This window comes from Diadema antillarum, unplaced genomic scaffold (assembly GCF_040938485.1).
Source record: "Diadema antillarum isolate AM-2024a unplaced genomic scaffold, OU_Dant_1.0 seq00001909_RagTag, whole genome shotgun sequence".
Classification (NCBI taxonomy): domain Eukaryota; kingdom Metazoa; phylum Echinodermata; class Echinoidea; order Diadematoida; family Diadematidae; genus Diadema; species Diadema antillarum.
In genome coordinates, this window is record NW_027272574.1 from 33,043 (window position 1) to 49,563 (window position 16,521).

Sequence of the window (16,521 nt, forward strand, 5' to 3'; positions counted from 1 at the left end):
TCAACTTTTCAACTTTTGATGAATGTCCTCGGCCTAAGAAAGGGGGGGGGGGGTGGAAGCAAAAACAAAACAACAGCATCAATTTGAAAAATAAGAAGGAAGAGGAAGGTACAAGAATGGCCAAGGGCTATCTACTGGCTATGAATGGAAGGCCGGGGAGCGATTCCAACGATACGGTCAAGAACCGACTTCCTCTCGTACGACTCTCGCTCTAGCCATAGTCAACTCTTGGAGATACGGAGCTGCGCAGCAAAGTATCACAGCCATTACACTCATGACACATGTTAGTTCGTACACAAGAATGATTTCAAAAGTGGAGCTACGAAAAACTGGTGGAGAGGGAGGGGTTGAGCTGGGGGCACCTCTTTCATGAGTGTATCTCTGCTTGAAAATGGGTGGCATATGTAAACTTTCACAATTTTCTGTGTTACAAGTCATACAATCAAAACAAAAGACATTGAATGGCAGAAACATACTTGGCATATTTCAGGCTCACATAATTTGACTTCAGTCCTTTTGTCGTAACTCTACAGCAATCATAATTTGAAATGAAAAATAGAACACAGACCAGTACATTAACAAGTCATCAATTGCACTATACGAGGAATTCACTAAAACACGAAGCGTTTCATCATAGCTAATGTCATTTTGTGGGAAATATCTTCTTTTCAAAATCAAAGATAAAAGTGCAAACCACCACAGCAGAAAAAGAAATTATACACATAATTGGACAGCACTGAGTAAAGACAAAGAAACATTGGAGATCATATTACCAATTGTTTACATAGCGCATGTGTCATCGTGGGTCATTAACTTATGCGTGAGTCGATCAATCTGCACGCAATACCCCGAGTGTACGATAAAATCATATATTTGGGAAAAAATAAAGATGGAATGTGACTATATGACTAAATTTGGTGATATGACTCAAACAGACAAAGAAATTCACAGACAGTATAACACTGACGCAGACAGAGTCAGGTGAAAAAAAAAGGATAGTACTACGGAGGGAGAGAGATATGTAAGAGTGGGAGAAAAATATAGACAGAGATGGAGAGAGAGAGAAATATATAGAGAGGGAGAAAAATATATAGAGAGATGGAGAGAGAGAAATATATAGAGAGGGAGAAAAATATATAGAGAGATGGAGAGAGAAAAAAATATAGAGTGGGAGAAAGATATATATAGAGAGGGACAGAGAGATATATATACAGAAAGAGAAGATGGAAGAATTGATCGAGGCTGTCTCTTAAGAAATAGACTGCAGCTCCCCAACAGCATGGAGCTTGTCAAGCAAACTTGGGTTGTAGAATTTGTAGAAGAGTATTACGACCAGACATATATCTCGCATCTTTAATGTACTCTCCTATAACAGATACAGCTCTATGTGATCTTTGCTAAGCATTTTTTTTTTTTTTTGGGGGGGGGGGGGAGGTCTTTTTTCTACTGAATATGCTCAGAGATAAGACTTGCACAAGGTCATCTGACATTTCCAAAGCCTTTTGTCCAAATTCTCTTTTTTACCACTTTCGTTTCTGCGATGGCCAGACAGTAAGGCTTATTTTTTTTTTATCATTTTTTTTTTTAGCAAGGCAGTATTATCTATAGATGACCTTTTTTCCCCCCCATAAAGTTAACAAAAAATACTGCTTTCACGTCTAATCTTTTTATGCAGTCTTTTTCCTGCTGTGTATTTCAACCATATGCAACACCAAATAGTGACATACTCATATGTTTCTCTCTCTCTCTCTCTCTTTATATCTCTTTCTATAGGGCAAGTCCAAGATAATGTCCCCTCAGATGCTCAAAATTCATCTTGATTTAATCAAAAAGTTATTGATATCATGTTGTAGCCAAAGAGTTAAATTATATATTTCCAGCAAAGAAAATATTTAATTATGCAAATTTATGCAAGAAATATGGACTTAATTTGCATAAATCAAAAACAAACCTTACGTATGGGACAAATTAGAAATATTCATCTAAAATCAGTTGAATTTGTCCTTGACCTAGTTTCTTTATGGACATGACCCCTGTACGAGCTAGTATAATTTCCAATAGGTAAGACAAGGTCAGCACATTAATTATGCAAATTATGCTCTTTCCCAGAACGAAGTGTCCCATACGTAAGGATTTGAGTATGTTTTTTTAAGTTTTTTCTGAAGATTTGTAACATTGACCAATCATACTTTAGGAAGTTCTAATTTATTCATTTTAACTCCAGATTAGCAAAACTAAATGTGGAAATTTGATTAGTCCTTCATCTTATAACTAATTAAAGTTTGCTTACGTATGGGACAAATGCCTTACGTATGGGACATTACATGCAAAGTGAATGGGAAAACCGCCTTTTGACATGGATGCTATATGTCCTTACATTTGTTTGGTTAATGGTTATCTTTGCACCTACTCTGAAGGATATGTCTATATATCTACCTCTCCTACTTAGTTGACCTCAGGGAGAGTGTAAGAACAGCATTATTGAGTCATTCAATAATTAAGAAAGGAAAATAAAGAATATTCATTTATACTTGTATTTTCTTATTTTCATTACAGGCTGTGCAGCTGGTGTTCAATTAATATTCCTCCTTTTAACATTGATATTGGAAATTTTCTTAATTCAGTTTATCATTTTCAACTTTACCTCTCTACAAAATGACTTTGTCCTAGAGAATGGGATTCTCTAGTGTCATTTTAGGTGCAGTACACTGTTCAGCATGTACTACAGGCTGTACAGCCTAAAAAGGGAAATCAAAACAATTGTGCTTGTGGCGCTCATCAGTGACAACATTACAGGTCTTACTGAAAAGAAAAATTACTTGAGGTGACAGCAGGTAACTTTGTCATTACTTGAGTTGATAGCAAAGGAAAAACCCTACGAGAATACTTTTTATTTTGATATGATGTTTAATATTTCAACTGCACACCCTCAGAATATGTCATGACTTATCAAGGTCATGAACATGATTTCTGAAAATCTTGTAAAAATGAAGACTATAGTTTACATTTGCCATGAACCACAATATCAATACTGGTTCTGTGGTTGGAGTGCTAATAACACAAATTACACAAACGAATAGGGAATTCAATTTTCTTTTCTATATTGTGTTTGAAGAGACAGATGTGCTCTGAGACACCTTCATCAACTCAAACTTTTATACTTTGTACCCCACATTTACACAATTATCAACAAGCATTGCAATCTCGTAGTGCATGATCAAATTAGGTTATTAGAACTGATCAAAATTGTAAGTTTCAGATCAGTGAGTTACTTAAGTGTTTCAAATCTAGATACATTTTCTCTTAAGATTCAATGTACAAGTGATAATCTTTCCTGTATCACTACACAAGCATGTACATTATGTACAAAGTATAAACACAAATTTTGTTGTCTTTGGTTTCATAGACCTGAAGCCAAGCAATTTGAAAAAAAAAAGAAGCCAGCATTGGCACACACATTCTTCTATCTCTTTGTTCTACCACGGCTTTTAAAATCTAAAAGTTTCATTAAAATTTGATTGATTTTGCAGAAGCTAAAATTCACATGGCAAAACATGATGATTACAGAGCAATATTAATCACTCTTCTTGTTATTGTTTTGTTTTGTGCTGCATCTCAAACAATTACAATGCTTTATAAAAACTTAGACAACTTGCAAGGTAAGCCTAGAACTACTGAAAGTACCCACTTCAAACTGTATTTACAAATTACACTGTACATGACATTTGATTTTACAGTTGAAATTATCAAGACTACAAATTAGGCATGGTACATGTGCATGTATGCTACATCATGGTCGCAAGCTAGAATTCACACATTTTTTTTTTCATTTGATAAAAAATATTGACCAGAGTATTACAAATGGGCTAGAAATAGAGTGTCAGTATACTGTATCTGTATGTGAAGACATCATGAGGACAGTGTTAATGCATGACGGAATCCAAACTAAGACATTTAATTGGAAATTGGTAATTACTTTTATTTGTCTTATTTTAGCTTTTGTTAGGTATCTGAACTGGGAAAGTATCCACTTAGAAGTCTATTTCATTTGTTACATGTTGTAGTGTGATTTGTGGAACTGAATATGACACTATGGGGAAATTTAAAGTCATTCCCATGAATACACTTGTGCACTAAAGACAAATGTCCCATACGTAAGTTGAGCCATGTCCCATACGTAAGGTGTACTTTCGTTAATTAAACGAACTTCATGAAAATATGCGCCATTCTTTTGCAGTGAAATTTGCTGAAAGATACTTCAGTATTGTACCTTTCTTCACTTCTAAACAGAACTTGATCAGTAAGGTACTTTCAGAGAATTTTCAATTCAAACTTTATTTTGAAAAATCCAGTTTTTCTCTGGTCCCATACGTAAGTTGCCATATTTTTCTTAATAAAATAATAAACCCAAGGTCAAATGACATCAAACTTAAACACAATATTCTTCTCAGGGCTACTAGTCCTCCTGATGATAAACAGTAAAATCCAAGTGCTCCTTCATTACTTTTCAGAGGTTTGAAATCTCTGAATGTCCCATACGTAAGGTGCGCGATATCTTGGACTTGCCCTATATCTTTTTGTGTATATTTACATTATATCTATATATACATTCACACTGTATATAATGACTCTATCTCTCACCGTTTATATCTTTCTGTCCATCTATCTTTCCCTCTATCACCCTTTCCTAAAGGCTACTCCTATTTCCATAAAATTGTATGTAAAAATTCAAAAACCCTGACAGGTTTATGTCTTATGTTTTGCATGGGCAAGATGAATGTGTGTGCCATTATGTCTATTTCTTTTTGATAGATACATCAATAAGAATATGAGTCATTTCATTTTGTATCTAGAGAGAGAAAAAAAAAACAATTTATGGTCACGGTTTCAAAGAGTTAAACTACAATTTGAACAACAAAAAATGAATAAGAATACAGTTTGTGACAGACATTAATGTGCAGAATGATATAAAGCTTTTTGTGGAATGTCACGGGCCTTTTTCACACTTTAAGGGATGACGCCCACATTAAAAACACAAAGATGGACTTGTTAATTCAGGGGTGATCTAACACATCATTACTCGAGCATAAAAAGTAGTGTGACAGCTATCACATCAATGCCTTTTACCCCTTACTCTTAAAAGAGGTGTGTAACATTCAAGAAGCGCGTAAGCACAGGGATGTTACAGGGGTTTCAGACAAGAATTATGCCATCTAACGATACTGCGGGGAAAGCACTCCCCTCACCAACACACACGTTATCTCACACTGATCATCCCCTCCCCCCCCCCCCTCCGTAAAGTTTGAACGTGGGGAAACATGTGACGCGGCCAAATTGCGGGCGTTTTTCACGCTATTCCGGACACCTCAACGGAGCCCTACAAGCAAACAAGTGTGTCAACATAATTGCTTTACTATCGATTCCTCACGCTCTCAGAGCTCCAGCAACCAAGGGGGGAACACTTTCCCCTCCCAGGGTGCCGCGTCCCCAGCCGTGGAGCTGGCAGAGGTAATGGACAAAGGAGCGCAGAGGTGCTTTACTGGCATCCTGCCGGGTCCCGTCTGGATCATTCATTGTACCTTAACCCTCCGGCACTCTCTCCAGGTCTTGGTGGCCTTAAGACTTCGACATCACGGGTGGAGGACAGCCTCTTTAAAAAAATGGGGGACTTTGGAAGAGGTAGGGTTAATGTCACAGCTAGAGTCCTGTGGCACTGTTTTGATACAGCACCCACTCAATCGCATTGACAAGAAGATAACAGGTTCTTCTCCTACACCACCACCCCCCCCCCCCCACCATCGAGGCAAAAAGTGCACAGAATCTCTTCTTAACCCCATAAGTGCCACTAGGACCATATATCTCCATAGGTGTTCCAACTCCCGTCCACCAACTATACAATCAAAGTACTAAAATCACACAAATCACGCTGTCATGCGTCTCTCTGATCTTTTTTTTTCCGTACTTGCAGCCTTCTGCCAGTGATGTCTTCGGCAAACCTGGCATTTACGGGAATGCATGTCGCCGCATAGGAAGATATTCTGCATCAAGATCGGTGTAAGATATAGGATAACCCTTGCAGATAATAAAAAGGGACATCTTTAATGAAAAACATACCATACAAAGGACTGCCTTCTCAAATTTAATATCTATTTTCTTTTTGTGGTGTTTTTCTTGCTCTCCCAAAATTTTCATGATGGCATATGGAACAAATATGAGATATTGAAAGTTGAATGAGAAGAGGGGATTTGGATGATGCATCAGATGAAGAAATGAAAGGAAAGAGAGAGAGAGAGAGAAGAAAGTGAGAGAAGGAGAAAGAAATACAGATATATTTCCCTTGGCAAATCAGGAAAAGAATCCATCAATATCTTGAAATAAAAAACAAATGAATAGAAATGACTTTTTTTACAACTGTGAAACATAATTGCACCATGGCATTTACTTTTCTTTTCTTCTCTGAGGGAAAAGATGATACGGTTCATGTAACATTCGCACTATAAAGCATATGACTGATCCGAAAGTGGGAAGAAATTAAGATAAGACTTCATGTAGTTTCAACTCTGCCCCTGTTTAGCTTCGAATAAGATGCGTGTCACTTGCCTGATATTCCCCTCCTCCCACCCCCCCCCCCCCCCTTCTCTCTCTCGTGAGCCAATATTGCGTTTTGGCGACCCCGTGCCATTTTCTGGGCTGTAAAACGTACGAGAGAAAAAAAAGAAGACATCAGAGATTTTTACAAGATATTTTTGTCTCGTTCTGACATCTCGCTCGCTCCCCCTCTCCATCTCTCCCTCTACTATCTCTCTCTCTCTCTCTCACATGCATCCACTCTGGGAGGCTGTCCAGAGGGTGCATCGTGGAACATCGGGGGGAAAACATGGTATTTTAGCGCTTTGTGTGGCTCCCTCGTTTGGACAAACACGGAAATGAGAAAGATTACAAAATAACAAGACAGGTGGAAGCTGAAATATGCATCAACCTTAAAGGACGCGGGACGGAGAGAGGTACACCCCAGAAACACTGGGAGACCTTGTTCATTGTGAGATGTTGATGCCATAAATATCATCTTGCAAAGGTGTGACCTTTTTTGCTTCTTCTCATCTATTATTTTCCAGGGGATGAATAAAATGGCTATCATTTCGTTTTAATCTTTTCCCCTACTTTGCCTTTAAGATGTGTTAAAATCCTTGCCGCTCCACGTAGCAAATAATAACTTGTCGAGAGATTTCAATATTTTTCTTTGCATTTCAGTCCAAATTTAGTAGTAAAAAGAAACCAAATAGGCAGTTAAGATCCATGTTTGTTGCTCAAAACTCTTATGAAAAACTAGTTAATGAGCATAAAATCCCCCCGTAGATCAATTTCTTCAATCCAGTCTGAGAGGTATCAAAATCCAAGTTGATGTATTTCGAGTTTTGTGAGCCAAATTTCCATCTACTATCATCGCATTGTCATCTGAAAGAAATCCCCCCAGAGTTAAAAAAACTTAAATCCTCCCCTCCTACAACAGCACGCGCAACAAAATAATAATATATCAGCATTAGTTGTATATTATAACATTTATCACAGAAATCCTTCCATGTTTTTTTAATACTCTGCTTCTTTTCGAAAAAATGATTTGAGCTGAGCCCAGCATTGCTCTTGTTTCATGACAAAAACCATGATTACATTACAGATCAGTGCAAATACATCCATGAAGCCACAACTTATGTGCACGAAGGTCTCCAAAAGTGTGCATCCACTCTTTGAAAATGGCTACATCAAGATGGCGGGAAGGAAAACGAATGAAGTGATAAGTCTACAGTTGAGCTTTTCCCACTTGCCCCATCCAACCCAGACCTTTTTCTTCTTCTTCTTCTTTTTTTTTTTTAAATCACACCCCCTCATTTCGTAATTGCCCTTCACCAATGTATGACTTTGAGCAGGCATCATGGGGGGGGGGGGAGGGGAGGGGTGGGGGAGTCATACCAGATGAGCACACACATGCAAGCCATGCGCTAAAGTTTGTAGCTTTACATGGTAGAATGAACCTCGAAAAGATGAGTAGCCTCAGTTAGGAATTGATAACAAAAAGACCAAAAAAAAAAATGAAAACAAAGAATATCTTGCTTTAAATTCAGATGCACTTCTTGCACTCGCATTTCCCACTCCTGACACGGACAGTAACCCATCCCTACTCCCCCGTCCCCAATTTCACATTCATCTTGTTCAACTCTTGCTAATTTGTTTGCTGTCCTAAACTGTGGACACCATTTCTCTCTGCAATGTCAATGACATTTTGGAGACCAGTGGATCCCTGGGAGGTTTAATGCAGTTAATTACTGGAAGCACAGTAACATCACCAGTCCGGACTGGTATCACGGTATTCTGCTGTTTTAAAAGGTGATGACCAAATGCAAATCCAATGTGTGAATTTTGAGGAGTCTGGGAGAAAGGTTCAGAATGAGAACTTTTTTTTTCTTTCCTGGAACAAAACAAAGAAGGAAAAGGGGTAATTAATGCTAGGTGCCATATGTTAGTTTACATAAACTGCAATGCACGGAGAAAGAGAGATGGGGAGAGAGAGACAGACAAACAGAATTCATGAGACAAGAAGAGGACGAGTAAAAAGCGGGGGACAATAAGACGGTAATGGGTAAAGTCATAAATGCGGGCCTAAAATCTGAGTGACGCCAGCGTAGGTAGCGATTTCATAGTCGACGGCCAATTCCCCATCAGCCACGCGGACTCGCCAACGCAGACATCCTGACTCAAGCAAAAACTGGCCGCCGCTATTTTGGCTCGGGTCATGTGATCGGCGACGAGATGGACAGATAGCTAGACAAATGTATCGAGGAAAACGCCGAGATACAAGCTGGTAAGAGGATAACCATTGGACAGGAAAAGAGATAGAGAGAGAGAGAGGGAGAGAGAGGAGATCTGCAAATAAGCTTCCCTCGCAGAATTCGAAGAGACCATCGGATTGCAAAAAGAGTCAATTTTGAAGCAAACATGATCCCTTCATAATTGAATGCATTTTTTTTTCGGTGGTTATAATACGAGAGGAGAATTTTTGGATGCCTGCGAGAGCTGTGTGATATTGAATGCATGCATTTGTCCGTGCCTATTTGGACAAGAATGGGTCAAAAAGCGGGGAAAATTGCCCAGAGTGAAAGAGAGTGAGAGGGAAAAGAAAAAAAAACATTGCAAACATTGAGGACACATATCTTTCCGAGATGATTATACATTTTTCAGTAACATCTGAGGGTGTTAACTCCCTGCTATTACGTGGTATCTGCCGAGTCCTACCAGAGTCTTTGGAGAGTCACAAGTCTCCATGGGAAAGGGCTTAATATCCCAGGACTGGCAATTTAACACCATTTCTACCACATCATCCCTTTCTCTTGGCATAATAGAAGGTAACCTGCTTGCATCACTTCTACGGAAAATGCATCAACTTGACTTCACACGCTGGGAATTGGCTCGAAATGTTATCACAACACACTTGGCTTCAGACGCCCTGAAAACACGCGAGCGCGGTGCATGCCTTTAAGGACACCATCGGACGGTGCCCAGAGACGATTTGTCTCATGTTTTAAACATCCTCAATTTTTCTTTTATCCCCCTCGCTCCCCCTTCTGTTATCCCAAGTCCGATGCATCGTAAATATTCAGCCAGTGCGACCTAGCGAGCCCTCGCCCACTACAGCAGTCACTACAAAACCCTGCGGACATCTCCTCTGCTCCTCCGATATTTTATTCCACGTTACCGTGAACAAACGACATCAAATGCGTCTTAAAGGTACAATACCTCCACTTGATACCCCACTAGACCTATGGTCCAAAGGCAGCATGTATACGGTAACACAGAAAGGTATGTCTCTAAATTCTCAACCTGTCTAATTGACATCAGCTTTTAGCTGAGGGTTAAAACACACATTATTTTTGTCAATTCTATTATTTCTCATCCCCTTTGCATGATTCACTCTAAAGTGACTTCCATTTGCTTGATATCATTAGCTGATTGATATTGATTAAAAAAGTGTTCACTGATATTTTTTTTAACCTTACCTTATGAAATTTCGATTTCGATTTCAATTCATTTAATACTTCTCGTATATCAATATCACATCAAAAATAACAGCACAAGAGTTTTTACCTACTGCTATTAAACAAATGCTATTAAACAAATAATATAAAGCATATATATATATATATATATATTTAGTATAAAAAGATGCAGCGCCAAAACATACAAATGTGATTTCTGGAGTTTCCTGGCACATCTTTCACAAACATCCAAATGGTATAATTTTCATTTTGCAATATCTAACTTATATTTTTCTAAGTCTAGTTTATATAAATACATTGTACTTCTCATATGTTTCATCAACACCAATAAAAATATACCTTCCTAATTTCTATTCTGCAGGTTACTCGATCCTCTAAGGAAATTATCTGTAACGAAAAGGCGCTGAATGCACAGATAAGCTCCTTCTACTCACCCTGGCATGTTATGTATGATATTATGGTAATGGTCGCACTCAGTTTATAGATGTTGCAGATTGTTGTAGATCTTTGCTTGAAATCATATTCTTACATCAACAGCATTCTGATTCATAAGGCAAACTCAATCAACTCCCTTATGAATGCTAAACACTGTTGAAAGCTCTGAAACCACAGAGAAACCAAAAGAAAAAAAATTTGTCACAGCTGCCGCTTAAAAAACATTACGAAGATGCCAATGGCAATCACATTATTACATTCGTAGTCGAGGGACAAACATGTCTACACTGCATATGAGCAGAATAGTACACAATCCAAACTCCACAAACTTGACACAGTCCTGTAATACTTTATCTAATATTTCTCAATCGAAGAGAGGTCTTAGTCTCAGTCCCAGCCACAAAGAACCGTGTTGGCACATCCCAGCTGAGAAGAAAATGGAGGCTAGAATTCCCTCCACAAAGTTCTGCCATCTCACATTAGAAAAAAAAAAAAAAAAATTAGAAGAGAGAAAAAAAAATGTCCATAGCAACAGTTGGCCGGTAGTCCGAATCTACTCGATATTGATCGCTATACATCCGGCCAAAGAGAAATGCTCTGACCGCTATGACCACTGGCAGATGGTGTTATACAGTCAGCCATCGACATTTGCCGGTGTTACGGGAAAGCTCGAAAAAGCGGGAAAGCAAGGCAACAGAGTTACACACCGTCGGCGGTCAGGAAATGTAGGCTTCATTTGCCTCAAGGAAATCAACAGCCAAAAAAAAGGGGGAAAAAAAGAGAAAGAGGGAGAGGGAAAAACATCGTGGCGACGTCACAAACTGCGAGTTAAATGTCACCTGTCTTGAAATAATGTTAGCAATTTGTGAGGTGGGTTATTTCAGGACATTTCTCTCATGAAACAGAACAAGAAAAGTGAAGAAAGAGAGACAGTGTATGCGAGAGAAAGAGAGAAGGAAAATGTGGTTACTGCATTTCCTCCCCACTAGGAACTCTGTATAAACTGGTAAAAGAAACACATGGTCAACACAGGATAGCAGATTAGCATTATCAAATTTCCCTCCATGTTTGTGTGTGTTTTGTCACATGACTAGATATATATATATCTATGCCTGACATTTCTGACTGGTTACACCAAAGTTTACATCATCCGCGAGTTGTTGGACTTTACTGAATGTTCAGAAAGACAACCCCCTCCCCCCCCCCCCCCCCCGCCCCCATGCTTTGAAAACTCTGGGCAGTTACGCATGATTATGTTGGATGACATAACCGACAGAACATGCAGAGAGAGCAACATGTAGAGGAATTCCTCGGATGAAAAAGGAAAATGACATTTTTTGTCAATTCGAGAAGATTTGCCAGTTCTCAATCTTGAAAATGATAAGAAAAAAAAAACAGTTTTGAATGCAACTATACTTTCAGGTCCTACCATAATTTGCCACAAAAATTAATAAATTTCATAGTGTGTGTGTGTGTGTGTGCTAATTTGCATATTTTACACAGCTAGTATGGAAGCGTTTAAATATGCTTGTGAGCACCCCTTAAAGAAAGAGGATATCTTTAGTTCTTTTGCTCTTCTTTTGCATGGAATTTCAGTATATCTCATAACACAAGATTACTGACTTTACACCCATTAATCAATGGACACAATGTATGAAGTCCATTTTTGCAGCACTTACCAGATACTTGAAAAAAAGAGTAACACAGAAACACAAGGCATAAATCACTACCTTCCTATAGAAGCTGGAGCAGAAACAAACTGTGTTCTCTGAACATTCTTAAAAAGTTAACATAACGGCTAATGATGCTCTAACAAAGAATTTTTAAAAAGAAAGTAGATGAGAAGAATGACATGCCAATGGAAGGGGAAAAAAAACCCTGTTTACCTTTCATACAACAGAATTTGGGTGCCGCAGGCTATTACGACAGCTAAACTAATCCATACAGCACAAGGAAAATAGAAATGCGCTAATTTGGTCATCAGGGCACGGTGCTAATGCAGGATGAAAACATACACCTGGCCATGACAGCGTGGGCGCAATTCCGTCTTTGACGCAAAACACGGCACCTTGAAAAAACAGAAGCAATATCAGTGCGTGGATAGATTTCTGTAGAATATGTGTCTTGGAATGCAATCAGAGATAGATATAAAGATAGATGGACAGACAGACAGATAGATAGATAGATAGATGAATAGATAGATATATAGGCATGCACACATATATTTACATATTTGTATATTTGTATGTTTATACTTATACATCTATATATTTTCATATTTATATATTCATATATTTATATACTCATATTGTCATATATTCATATTATATATTTATATACTTATATATTGATCTATATTTATATATCTATATATTTACATATCTATATATATCTACTAATTGGGACTGGTGGTACCTACTGATGGAATTAATCACTGTCTCTTGGCATGGAATGTTGAACGTTATTCCTATCTAGAAATCTTTTTTTGGTTTTTGCCCAATCAGACAGACTCCCACAGACTTTCAATCTGGTGAATAATGATGGTAATTTGTCCCAAGAAATTACCAGAAGCAGCTAGAAGGAGATGCTCTTTCCTGCTCCATCATCGCTATCACCGTCTCCGACATGATGGCATTAGTATATATCTCAACCGTCTCCCACAGATCTTCCTCGAAAGGAACATCGTCCACTTTCTGGGAGGACCAAATGGAGTCGCCTGTCACCCCCCACCCCCCGCTGAGAGCGACAAGTATCGGCTCCGGGAGAAAGCGCAGCCACTGCATGCCGCAGCAATCCCCTCCCGGCTATGGAAGGCGGGCCGCCCCGCAGTGAAGTGGGCTGATCCCACATAATCTAGTTAATGTCACTGTTGGCCAAGTTCATCACCCAAACATCAGGGGGTGGAAGGGATGGGATGGAAGGAATGGGGGGGGGGGGTTAGAATTATGACAGGCAGGTCTAAGTATGTTTTGAAACAGAGACCCCTCTATATGCAATATATATTTCATCATTTACAGTCTCTTGCATGAGGTGGAATCATGAGATATTCTACTTCACTTCACACTACGCATATACAAATAATTCTTTTCCCTTTAAAGTACTTTTTAAGTACTGTTATCTTAATTTTGATGAGAACATTGCTGATCTGTTACAATGATTTCATTTGAAAAAGTGCAGAAATTAAACAAAGCAAAACTGAAACTGAAATGTCAAACCATTCAACAATGACTTCATCCAAGACAGATCAACATCAAGAAGGTAATAAGACACAATAAGGAGAAATTGAACAATTGATGATAAGTACACAATGGATGAGCAAGAAGACAGGCAGAGAATCACATCTATAATCCACAAAATGTGGGGGAAGGTGTCTGAAGAGCGACTGAAAGAGGGAAAAGTAAAAAGAGGGGTCCAGGAAGAGGTGAGGGGGAGGGGGAGATGGGGGCGAATGAGATGTCAGACAGGTACTATGTGGGGTGTAAGGGCTTCGGTATTTGGGTCAGATCTAAGACCTGGAGCTTTGCATCCCGCTGTGCCTGGTCCTGGATCAAGAAATTTGTTTCAATCCAGGAAACCCTCGCCCCCCTCCCCAGGACTCTTTCATTGCACTTGATGACTTGATTGGACAGATGTTATTTCACTAAACGATCATTCATACATTCAGCTGTTAAGTGCTGTCCAAAGCTACTACTTCAAGAATCTTGAAACTCACAAGATTGGCCGATATGAGAACCAAAAGGCCGTTATCGCAACATTAAGGGGTACTGAATCATTGTTATCACATTTTTGAGCCCGATCTTCACCACATTATGGTGTTAATTTTAAATCATTTTCATTTTCAGTAAAACGTTAAAAATCAAAACCACAAGGGCCCTATTTCATCTGATATTTGGAACAATGCTTATAAATCTATCCACTTTTGATTAAATAAACTTTGTATTTTTATGAAAAACTGATTGTTTTGTTTTCATTTAGGCTCAAATCATAAAATCAGAAAGCACCCTTCCGGTTCGCGGCCAGTGATCTGCTATATATTAAAAATGGTTAGACTTTTACTTGCACATTTCATATCCCCCACGCTGTCTTTGTCCAACTCTCTTTCCCTCATTTGCAATGTGCATTTGAAAATTCAGAATGCAAGTCGTCTTCACTGATGCTCCGAAAAGACAAAGGTATTAAGAATTGAATATCAAAAGTGACTGAAGACCTCCCCTCCCCTTCCCTTCCCCCCCCCCCAAAAAAAAAAAAGATAGATGGAGTGTTAGAAAACCATTTGTGTGCTAAAAGAAGATAATGGCGATTAGGTAAAAGAAAAAAAAAATATCAAGAAAGAAATAGGATATACCATTGCGTCATTGTTCTACTTCTAGGCAGGCATTCCAGCTACAAATAATCGGGAATGGGAATCAAGACTTCTGGGTTTCAGGATTTAAGTCAAGCTGAGAGCAATTTGTTGAACAAAGATCTGCGGGGATTACGGGGGATTCGACAGAAATTTTGTGACTGCTGACAGACAAATACATTACCCAAGGGCAACAAAATGGTAAATAAATCTTTGGGCTACAAATGTGCTTCAGTTGATTTCTTTGTTATCGCTCGGTTAATGGGCACAGCACACAGCAAATGGCCAAATCAATTCATCTTCTGGTTCAAGGGCCGGTAATGACATGGATTTTGACAGGTGAGCCTGTCATCACTAATACAGTTCGCAGTCAAATTCTGAATTCTGTGTGAGGTTCACTGTAAATTTTGGATCATAGGAGAATTACATATTCCAGAATCCCTCACCCCTTGTACCAATAATCATGGCACTTTCTAGAATGGGAGTTCACAGAAAAAAAATGAAATTTTATTCTTTCCTTTTCTCGGGCAGCAGCAAGACAGCTTTGAAAGATAAACTTTTGATTGTTTATGACAATCTCACAAACTTTTTGAGAAAGGTTTATATGGTTTTGATTGCCAATTTGAGGGGTAGTTCAGTGAAAAGCAGTTCAAGGCCTTGGATATTGATTAAAATGGAGGGCGTATTATCTCAGAGCAACAAACTTTGAGTTGGGGGGGGGGGGGGAGCGGGGTGGGATTGATCAGCCTGAAAATGCCTCTTCTTCTCATTGGGAGCGCTAAACTGCTGAACACTTTAAGATCTACATCAGATTCCATCATCTTCGATTACTCGATCTGTGACCACACGTCTATCTGATGATCCACAATATTCTTCCCCAATCATGATGTTACATGATTTTTTCTTTTCTTTTCACTCCGGGCTCGTTACAGCCTCGTGGGCGACAGCAGGTTTGATCTTGACCTTGTGGCTGTCGAGGTAAAGAGCGCTCCTGCAGGAAATTGGAGGAAATGAGCAGGCTATAGGTGCAGGGGAGGGGTGTCGGTGGACCGGGTACAAGTGGGGGGGAGCCCCCTGGACACCCATACGACAGTTGTAGAACGATAAGTGGCCTTCCTGGACAACTTCCTGTATTGGCTGAAGCAAAGAACCCGTCACTAACGAGCGATCCACCGCTCTTGAGTGCGCGCAAAATACAACGCCAAAGAAGTTTAGAATATGTGAGTGCGCCCTCTGTGGGAGTAAGAGTCATCCTCGAGGTTTTTTTTTTTCTATTTTGTTCATTCATGTTTCATTGGTTCATTACCGCAACGTTTATCTTTTGATTACTTTCACAAACCGAAACTGGGCTGGCCGTCAAGATTATAATCACCCTTGTATGTCTCATACATGTAGTTTGCAGCTGTGGTAAATTCTTTCATGGAAAGCTGCCAGAATTTTCAGATAAGAATGCGCCCTCTAGTCTTCTGACTGTCTTCTGACTTTCTAATGGCATTTATTTCTCTGAAGGGTTAAAACAACAACCTACACCCATAATGCTAGTTATGTAGGTACTTCTCACTACACTCTTTTCTTCAGAAAAAAAAAAGCTGACCAATGTTCAGAAACCATAAGATTTAACCAACTATTCGAGTATCTGTCATTCATTTTCTGATCAATCAATAACATGTTGTCTTTACGTATACTCACATACTT